Genomic DNA, 11,478 nt, shown 5'->3' with positions numbered 1-11,478 from the left:
ATGACATCCTAGTTCACAATGGATCATTTATTTTTGCTGACCAGGCTTACTGAACATATAAAGTTTATTCTTAAAAGGAGTAGCTAGAATTAAAACCTCCTCTTTGTAGATTTTGAGTTACTGCTATGTGTTTTGAGAAGAAATAAGATTCACTATAAAAGGAAATACTGTGCTTCATTTACAAAAAAGAGAACCAATGCAAAGATTAAGTCTTGTGCATCAAGCTTGACAACCAAGGGTGACCATTAATACAAATTAATGTGTCTCCACTGATCTCAATGGGAGCTGTTCTCTGATGGCTGTCCACTATTTTTGATGTAAATTGAATCATAGTTGTAGCAATAAGCATTTCTTGCTTGTCGACCTTAAACATAAGCTTTCTGTTTTAATTTAGAGTTTTTACGAAACTGATAAATAAAATGCATTGTGAACTAAATTGTATCTAGAATAATTGGCCAATGGTAAAGAAATAGAGTAGTAGGTGTGATCCTAAACTGTGCTCCCCAGTGAGCCCTCTTGAAGTGGATGAAATTGCAAGTTCTGTCTGAAGTGCAGGTGTAAAAGCGGTGATATGAGAAGAATCAGACAAGAAGTACACAAGAGCTGAGGCCCCAAACAAGGGAAGAACAAAAGGCCACAGAAAGTTCCAGGATGATTTTGAAAGATGAACTATTTGAAAACTGTCTTCCAGCAGTTAAATGAAGACAAATTTACCACTACTAAATCAGGTAACATTCTGACAGTTACCTAAAGACAATGGTAATCAATGCACCGGCTTCTGCTCCTTTTCACAGTAGTCTTGTTTTCATGGGTTTCAGTTCTGGACCAGCTCCAGTAGGAGGCAGGAGCCACAATAGTGTTCTGTTACTCTTCTATTAATAGTGAGCAAAACATAACTAGCATACCCATGTCGAGGTGTAAAACTATGTCTATAAAATTCCAAACAAAAGTTGTTCCAGATGCTGCCAGTCGGTAGCTGTATGAACATTTGGCATGTGCTGCAGCTCTTGAGGTGCAAAGCTCCCGGAGCCGTACATAAGTTATGCACAGCAAGGCTGTAGAATTAGGCCTTGTAATTGTAAAATCTGCCAACAGCGGCCCAGCAAGTCAGCATAATCTTTTAGTTCTTGGCATCTTGCCTTAAATGATATGTAGTTCAGATCTGAAAAAAATCTGTTGGGGGGAGATGGAGATGAGAAACATGAGAAAAGTGTTCATTAACCTTTGCCCTCCCTAACAGCACTGGAAAGCATTAGCTTGGAGTCTTGGTGCGGACAAAGAGATGATCATTCACTCACCTTAATCTGTGAATTAAATACACAAGCTTTTTATTTTTAAATTATTTAAATGTTGATAGTTTGAACGTTAAATCAAATACTACAAATACAGGTGGACAAGAAAGTGTTAACATCCTGTAAATGAAAATCACTCAGTTGCTCGATTGCTGTTGGAATTAAAGGCAAACATTAGCAAATCTGTTATTACTGAGGCGAGCAGTTGAAATCAAAAGGCTAAAATGCAGCACAGAAACAAAGCAATGCAGGCTCCAGTGGGCGATATTCCTCTGAAGCTGCAGAAGATAAATGAGAAGATGTAGAGGCAGGGCAGAATACAAAGCTTTTTCTTATTTTTCATAGCTAAGGGGAAAAAAACAACTTAAAAGGGCTCAAATAACAATCATAAAACTTTTAACTTGGCTGGAAGGAGGATTTATCTAGAAGATAAAATCCAAACACTGAAAGGCAGATAAATAAAAATTTCTCGCTTGTTTTAGGCTCCATGACGATCAAAGCAGTTTTTTGGTGAACAGAATGGACTGTTTGGTTCATTGCTTGCTTTTTCTCTTCTATAAGAGAGTTGGTCAAGCATGCATTTGTAATTATTTTGGGTGTTTTTCTCTCTGTCTCCTCAGCCCCCCACTGTTTGTAACACTCTGTCAGTGTATATCAACTCTGTCTATTTGGCAGATCTTGCCAAATTAACCTGATTTCCTTCTATAAAAAAGGTGACTCGCTTACTGGATGAGGGAAAGGCTGTGGATGTATCTTTCTGGACTTCAGTAAAGCCTTTGACATGGTTTCTCACAGCATTCTGCTTGAGACACTGTCAGCCTCTGGCCTGGACAGGCACACGCTCTCCTGGGTGGAAAACTGGTTGGCTGGAGGGCCCAGAGGGTGGTGGGAAATGGTGTGAAATCCAGCTGGAGGCCAGTGACAAGTGGTGTCCCTAGGGCTCAGTGCTGGGTCCAGCCCTGTTCGGTGTCTTTATCAATGACCTGGATGAAGGCATCGAGTGCACCCTTAGCAAGTTTGCAGAGAACACTAAGCTGGGTGGAAGTGTGGATCTGCTGGAGGGTCGGGAGGCTCCAAAGGGATCTGAACAGGCTGGACCGCTGGGCTGAGTCCAATGGCATGAGGTTTAACAAGGCCAAATGCCGGGTCCTGCACTTGGGGCACAACAACCCTGAGCAGCTCCAGACTAGGAGAGGTCTGGCTGGAAACTGCCTGGAGGAGAGGGACCTGGGGGTGTTGGTTGACAGGGACTGAACATGAGCCAGCAGGGGCCCAGGTGGCCAAGAAGGCCAATGGCATCTTGGCTTGGATCAGAAACGGCGTGACCAGCAGGGCCAGGGAGGTTCTTCTCCCTCTGGACTCGGCACTGGTGAGACCGCTCCTCCAATCCTGTGTTCAGTTCTGGGCCCCTCACCACAAGAAGGATGTTGAGGCTCTGGAGCGAGTCCAGAGAAGAGCAACAAAGCTGGTGAGGGGGCTGGAGAACAGGCCTTATGAGGAACGGCTGAGAGAGCTGGGGGTGTTTAGCCTGGAGAAGAGGAGGCTGAGGGGAGACCTCATTGCTCTCTACAACTACCTGAAAGGAGGTTGTAGAGAGGAGGGAGCTGGGCTCTTCTCCCAAGTGACAGGGGACAGGACGAGAGGGAATGGCCTCAAGCTCCACCAGGGGAGGTTCGTTGTGGATATCAGAAAAAAGATTTCACAGAAAAGGTCGTTGGGCCCTGGCAGGGGCTGCCCAGGGAGGGGGTTGAGTCCCCTTCCCTGGAGGGGTTTAAGGGACGGGTGGATGAGGTGCTGAGGGATGTGGTTTAGTGATTGATGGGAATGGTTGGACTCAATGATCCAGTGGGTCTTTTCCAACCTAGTGATTCTGTGATATTGTGATTCTGTGATCTGGGTAGGCATTGTCTTCCATTTGCTTTGTCTTTTCCTTTTGGTCATTGATTTTACTTGCTCATATTTTGAATTTTAGTGAAGTTAAGTAGCTTGTTTTGTTTGCCTGTGTTTCAGATAGCTTTCCATATTATCTTTCCAGCGCAGTGGCATTATTGCTTGATAAACTCTCAGCATTAGTTTTATATTGGGTAATTTAGTGACTCTTAAAAAAATAGCGTAGAGCTGTATCTGGAAGTAACAACAACACCATGTATGTGGTCCAAGAGAATTTTTGTTAGATTATTTAAAAATCCATTTTTTAGTGTGAGAAACTTAGTGGTGTTTCTTTCAAATAGAATTTTACAAAAGTATTTGGCACCTTGCTTTTCATTTTCAAGCCCTTTGGGGTATCTGCTGTGAGGTCCCCTCTGTGGTCTGTGCTAAACCTCTCCCAGTGCAGCGATGCGTGTTGGCTGGGTCTGTGAGTGCTGAGATGTCCCAGTGCTGAGCGGGGCAGGAGGCGGTGCGAGCAGCGCTGGGAGCAGAGCCGTGCGTGGCGTGGGCTGTGCCAGCGGGGTCTCCAGCACAGAAATGACAGCAGTAAAAGAAGTAGTAGGGAGAATAGATTATAAATGGTGTATCAGTTACCAAGAATGAAATTAGATCAAAAAGAAACATTCACTTCTGTGCTGAAAGGTGATGATAGCTTACTACTTTGCCTTCTTAGCCTACACAGAACCTTTCTAGCTTTACACCAGTATACGTGAGAGCAACAATGAAACTTTGGGCATTAAGATTCTGTTCAAAGTGCAGAGAACAGTCCTGTAGTGGTTGGAATAATTATAATTGAATTGCTTTTAGCTAAGATATAGCACTAATCAAAATTGAAATGTGTGATGGTCGCATATAGGTTCTGATAAAATTTTGACTTTGTGTTATTCATCAATCTCTTGCACAGGTAGGGCAGAGAGAAAAGAAAACAAGTCTGACACTGGAAAGCATTGAGGTTTCATAAAATTGGATATCTGACACAATTCCATTCTACAAAGATACTGAGAGGATTTTGTTTTCTTTCAATGCACAATGAAGACTAATTTCAAAACCTTGAATGTTTGCTATGAAGCAGAACTGTCATCTTTTGGAGAGCTCTGTAATTTTTAGAATAGCTTCTCAATAACGTGGAGTTGTGTAACATAAAAAAATGACTATAATATGTGGATTTTATTATTGTTTATCTCTGAGGAATTGATGTGGAGGCTCATCATTTCCCCACTCTGAGTAATGGAGGTAATCCAGGCTTTGATTCCTCCTGCCATAGACACACAGGTTTGCTGAAATGCTCAAGTTTGTTGCTGTTTTCTGAAAGCAAACTATAGCTACAGGGTTTTTCCCCATACAACCTCCTTTTCTTCTTTCCTCCTGCTGATGTCAGAAAGAAATTGAGGGAGGTTTTGCCTGCTCATAACTGATCTTAAGGTTAGCACACCAGGATTTTTGTGGACAAAGTGGTCAGTAGTGTGGGGTTTGTGTTTGGAGGAGGCCTTGCAGTGTCACTGTTCCCATAGCAGAATTCCTTCTGTGCATGTGTGGTGATGGTGCTCGCGCTCATAGAAGCCCTGCGATGTCACCAGGCAGTGCAAAACATCCCTGGGGTGATGGCGAGGGCAGCATCTCCTTGTCAGTCAGCTGCCGGCATGGCCAGCACTGCCGTCCTCCTCAAGGACTATTGATGCACAGCATGGTTTTAGTTAAAACAAAAAAACAAACAAATAAACCAAATTTGTTCATATTTGTATTATTTTTTAAAACATGCAATAGTGTGCTTTAAAGCAGAAAAATTAAACGGGATGTAAATATCACTTTTTACCTATTTTTAACATAGTTCTGTTTCTTGCTTACTGTTGTCTTTGTCAGCTGGGGGATTTCTCTGTCTCTCAGCCCTCACCAATCTAGTTTTTAATGACTTGGCTAGAAGATTATTTAATCTGTTTTATATAAACTTTAAAATAATATGGTGAAGCGTAAGCATAATGCTCAAAATCTTGATTTCTGTATAATTTAATATAAATGATCTTTTACAAAGCAGTACTGCACAGTGCAAAGCATCGAGGCTTTCATCCATCTTTATTGTTTCTCATTTAGGCCCAGATCCACACTTACATGCCAGATGGCAGCTGTAGAGGAGTTTCAAGTTATAGCTGCACTAGATGAGCAGATAAGTGCCTCTTGAGAAAGGGAAAGCCAGATTGCATATTCCTTTCAATTGCACCTGATGACTTATTGCTAGTCACTAATTGGCTTGTCCGGACGCAGGCAATTCCGAATCTGATGGCAGTACCTAACTTTTTTTGTAGCTCTGCACTTCCTGCAGAGATCACTGGTGAAATAAACCCTTGCAGAGAGGAATAGTTTATATGAAGCTCTGTGAAAAGCAGACCTAAGGGTTTTTTTTCCTTTTCATTAATGCCTTGTCAAGATTTTTCCCTTCAGGAAAGCTGTAAAATCTTGTGTAACTGTCATTGTTAGTTATTATTGCAAAATACAGTAGAAGACTATGATGTGCTAACAATATGAATTGACAACATATGCATATTAAAAAGAATGACAGAAAGCTACAATAGATATGGCTTGATTTATTTTTCATTGAACAGATGAGCATTTTAATTGCTATCTTCCTTTCCCGTATATTTTTTGAGTGCATTGTCACTTTAGTCCTGGGTGGGGCATTTGACAACTTATTTAGACTGCATGCAGAGAACCAAGAGACCCAACTATGGAAAGCAGAAAATACCTCAGGAATGAGAAACTGCTGGTTTGTTTTCACTACTTGGACGCCATCAGCAGCTGAAATGCCTCTAGAGCATTACAACAGTGTTGTTGCTTGCTGTTGTTGTTGATGAAAGACAAAATCTGTGTGTGTTGGTACAGTGTGTAGCCAACCTTGTAATAAGCCCTTTAAAAGGTGAAGTATCCACTTAGAAAACAGTATCCCTCATGCAGTAAAGTTTTCCAGCTTGTGCAGAACCTGCATTATCTTCCAAAGTCTTCAGTTTAAGATGTTTTCCCTTTTATCATTTTCCTTCAATACACTTTGCTAAATGTAGTGGCAACTTAACAGAGTTAAGTGCAAATGGATAAAATCCAGCATTCTGTGCTATAAATGAATGTTAGTTGTCCTAAAGAAAAAAGGTTATGTAATTAAGATCTTCATGTCCACTGTTTTTGTTGCCTGTGCATCTGTAATCACACTCCCAACAAAACCCAAAGTACAGGTGTTAAAGTGCAGCATATCAGGGCTGTAACACCACATAAATAGGTCAAGAGTATGTCTTGTTAAATAAACATGAAGCAAAATAAATCCCTGGGAATCAATAGCTCTTCTCAAAGGTATTCTCAAAGAAAGGTGTGAGCGATTAGATGTATTCTGAAGTGTAACAGAACCAGATCAAACACCCAGAAAAATCACTGGGGAGATTCCTAGCACTTCAGCTGGACTGTGAATTGAGTCCACATCTTGCAAGCTATTGTTTGCTGCAGAAAATTGCTAAATTGACTTATCCTGTTGAGGGCTCCACCAATAACAGGTGAGATGAGTGTAGATCAGCTGTTTAACACTCGGATAGCTCTGCACATTCAACCAGCATACCTTAGAGAAATGAAACTTAGACGTCAAAATGTATGAGAAGTCAATGAATGCAGATTCCTAAAAATCCCAGGTCAGGTCTACATGGGATCCAGACCTAAAAGATCAAGGGATGCTTACAGAGGCCCCACCACTACAGCTGAGCCAATTGCTTGCAGCTGACAAGGCTTTAAATCCTTTGCATATATGTGAAGGAATTACCTTGCTCATCAGCAGCCACAGGTGGGTGACAAACAACACTTATTTAACAGAACACAGTAGGTGTCTTTCTTTTGGTTTGTTTGTTAGCAGCAGCAGCAGTAGTAAGGAGTCATGCATCTGACAGATACAAAAGGTGCCTGTGAGTAGCTGTATGATAGAATTTAATGAGTGTATTAGGTTGGCCGTGCTTTGTACTTGCAAGGGTGAGTTATTGCTGTAATGGTGTGCCCCTCTGAATGGGGTTTTTTAAACAGTGCACTCGTATAGGAGCTTTGGAGAGTCATCATCATAGTGGTATCTATCACAGCTTCGGCAAAGCTGAGATCCAGTTTAATGAAATGCTTCTCAAGATACAGCTGCATATCAGTGGATAAAAATGCTTGCCGTACCCTCTGTCACTTTGCAATGTAAGGGGTGCTTTGTAGTCCAAAGTGTTCCTTAAACCCTCTGAGGGAAATTAAGTAAGTGCACAGTAAGGGAAGAAAGTCTGTTAAGATTAAAGTGAACGCCTGAAGAGGGTGAAAATGAAGAGTTGGGATGGATGGCTTGGAAGATCAGCATTAAGGTAAGCTTGCCAAGAGGTTGAAGTGGTTGTGTACTCTGCAGTTATCTGAGAATAAACGCTTCTGAGTGTGAGGATGAAGCATTAGCATGTTCTATAACTGAAATCTCTAGAAATGCTGAATTGAATATCGTATAATTTCTTTATCATGTAGTATAGCGTGATTTATGTTAGCCTGTAGATGCCGTAAGGTAACATAACAGATCTTCTATTCCGTAGAAGAAGATAGATTTGACTGATGGGATCAAAATTATGAAGGGTTCACTAATTACTGCTTAATCTTTCTATACCTCAGCAACTAGAAGCGACTCAAGGTGAATGCGAAGACAAGCAAATTTCAAAGTAGTAAGTGAAATTAATAAGGCTTCCTGTAGTCCATAATCACCCCTAGGCAGTCACTGACCTGTTGCTGTGTTCAGGGGAGGTGGCCTTTAAGAACTAGGCAACTGGCTAATAAATTTAACATTTGTGATTTAATGAATCAGAATGAAAATAACTAATGCCTTACTTGAGGGCATTGCTGGTTTACCTCTGCGGTGTTTGGCTTTAGTTGTAGTTGGAGGAAATTCAAAAGCACCATTGGGCCAATAGTGCAGTTACAGCAAAGTGAATTTATGTGATTTTATTGCTCCTAAAGATTGCTGGCTTGACTGACGGGCTAGAGACCAGCTTTACCCCTAGACACACAGCTGCTGAAGATTAAAGGTAGCTTGGTGAAAAGATATTTTTTTCTGATGCTGACAAACCACTGCTCTTTCGCATTGAGATTAAATATTACTTGCTGGAAATTTTAAAGATTTTCTTCAGTCAGATTTTTCTTTCCCAGCTCATGCTGACCGAATTCAGTGGGACTGTGTGGCCTAAACTGGTATGTTTGTGCCGAAACTACCAAGGCTGATTGACCTTTGTGAGGATTGTGTGGCAAGAAGAGAGGAAATGCTTATTCTTTTGGCGAGACTTAACATCCGATATTTGTGAATAAGCATTTTGTTACAAACCTCTTTTTTTCTTTTGCTGAGTTGGTAGTAGTGGGGTAACTGGTTTGTATGGGACAGTGGGAACTTGCTTATGCTTCCTTTTCTGCCACAGAGATGTTCTTGTGCATGAGTAATGGCACTAGTCTGTTGGGGGGGGGGTTTAATCTGATGTTTTAATGACTCTAGGCACTGTTTTTACTTGTAACTATGCCACGTCACACACATCTCTGCAAATACAGCAATGAGGTCAGGCCTGTTACAGAAGGTGCTGTTTGCCAGTTAGAGGTTCAAGGTGCTTTTCACTGAATCATTGCTCTAATAAATCATTTTGTATATATACTAGCATATACAAGTTAGGATATTAATTTCCGAGCAGTGCCTGTCATGAATATGTAGTTTTAATAAACCTGAGATGAATAAAGCATGTGGCCTTTACATTTCAAGACCATATCTGTAATTCACTGTACATTCATGCTGATACACAGACAAAAGTGAATTAGTTCCAGACAAAAATGCATCAATGCTCTATTGAGTAGTCAATTATTAAACACATAATGGAATCTGTGGTTATCAAGGCATGCTCAGAATGTGCGTAGGGTCCATAATTTGCATGAGAATGGAACAGAATCCATCTATTTCTAAAAAATCCAGACAAAATTATATTAATGTGGGATTAAAATGAGTTATTGCTTCTACTGTACAATGAATGGGCTTACTTTACTTCATTTACACTCCCAAGGAGCTAATTTCAGGTCTTGTTGTATGTGCAAACCTAAAAAAAAGAAAAAAAATAGCACTGAACAACATCATTTTCATCACCCTCAAGAAATAATCTATCTGTCTTTCAGTGTTCCATTTCAGGTAGGAAACATGTTTGAGCACCACACATGAACGTAAATGTTACAATATAGATGTCTTGGTGGGGGTTCTAGTAGCAGTTCCGTTGAATAAAAAGAAGAATAAAGTGAATAAATGATTGTGGAATGATGAGAAAAATCTCTCATGAATGTCAGCTGCAAGAGATTTTTAAATATCCTTCATTCACTGAAATCTATAGTAAAGATTTTGCTCAGGAAGAAAAAAAAGGAGCTGACAATTGGCTGGAAAAGCATTTTCACCAAACTATAAGCATTATTCAGGCTTTGGCTGTTTATTATTTTACTGCAGTTATATACCACAATTAATGCCTTGGATCATTGCTCTGGTGCATGGTTTTGATTAACGTTGGGCTGGCTTACTGCACCACGTTAAACAGCACCATTTAAATCAACGAAGAGGTGCATCAGGCTGGCTGTGTCACTTCAGGTAGCTTTTAGTAGAACTATATTCTCGGTTGCATTAAACGTAATTATGAGTAGAGTTAATTGAGATTACTATATGGATTTTCATGGCTTATAAACATTATATTTCTTGGTCTGTGGCTTTCACAAATACTTTTTACTAACATTTGATTACAGCACAAGTAATTAAGAGTTATTTGCTTGCAAAAGTTACAAAATCTGTCTGTAGCACAATTCAGCAGGTTGCTGTTAGTTTATTTTCCAAAAAGACCGGGAGAGTTTGAGAGGTGATAATCCATTATTACTGTTGTATTGTATATATTAATGGAAAGATGTGTGATGGAGGGCTTTGTATGTATAAATTACTATATCCAACAAACAGAAAAAAGCAGAAATTGCAGAACTATTCAAAAGGTATTGTAAAGATTTCTCAGATCATGAGATGCCAAGTGCATGTTAAGATATCTGTCTGAAAGTAGAGGAATTCAGAGGCAGAAGTTCCAAAGTGGAGACTGTCCACTGTACATTGCTTTCTGAGAGAACTTGTCTTCTGGAAATCTCTGCTAGAATTTGAGTGCAGAAATGAGTTCTTCATTGTGCAATCTCTAGTTCCTTAGAGGATTGTTGTGAATATGCTGACCCTCGCCTGCATGATTGTTTGTGAAGGACTCTTAAAACCGGAATGACTTGCATCATTATGCGCAAGAAATGCTTAGTGGAGTTACTTGATGCGTGAGAGCAGCAGGAAAGTTTACAGAAGAGGTGGTGTAATGATTCTCCATCAATGCACAAGATGTTTAAATGCATCTCCAAGTGCATAATGCAGGTGGAAGCTTTTACTGCAGTAATGTACCAGGGTACATAAAACTTGGTGTATCACACTTCTCTTAATGAAATTAAATACCGAAGTCATGCTTAGCTGTTTAAAACGGCGATCTGAAATAGCCTGCTATCTTGTGATACCTTCTTAAGTTAACTCACATGGAGTAGATGTAACAGAAATTTAGAACAAAAACTTTGCAGATGAGTGTAGTTAAAATTACCAGTCCAAATTCTCAACATATAATGTGCCATTACATCCTAACCCCCAGTGCAGCAATGCTCTAGTGGAGCTCTGAGAACTGTCTTTGCTGGCCATTGGTTCCACTGGGGATTCTGTGACTGAGGCCTCGGTGCAGGAACCTGCTGTTAATATTAATGAACCTCAAGCACCTGTACTCCAGGCATTTGCTAAAGCTGTCTGTCACCTAGGTTTGCACTCATTTATCCTGCTGCTCCAGTCATTGATCAAGAAACTTCTGATGCTGTTTTTTGAGTGCCTTGTTGATGCCACAGCAGATGCAATTGCCTGCTATTGTGATTCATGCTGTTACTTCTATTGACTTTTCAGTATTGTTTTCCTCTTCCCAAAGAGAAGGATATTTTGTTAGCTATGAGGCCTTTATGGCTAATGGTGTGATCAGAGTACAGTGAGAACTATCTGGAATGTGAAACTGTCTTGCTATGAGGGAGGGCCTCCTTTATGTACATGGGACTCTTGCTCATATTTTTGTAGCTGCAGGTAGAAACCTCAGAATAAGCCTGCTTATTCTGTGCTTCAGGCAATGGTTGTCTGCTACATTAAAAGCCATTCAGGAGGGAGATATTG

Source organism: Phaenicophaeus curvirostris, chromosome 10 (genome assembly GCF_032191515.1).
Source record: "Phaenicophaeus curvirostris isolate KB17595 chromosome 10, BPBGC_Pcur_1.0, whole genome shotgun sequence".
Lineage (NCBI taxonomy): Eukaryota > Metazoa > Chordata > Aves > Cuculiformes > Cuculidae > Phaenicophaeus > Phaenicophaeus curvirostris.
Note: the sequence above shows the minus strand (reverse complement) of the source record.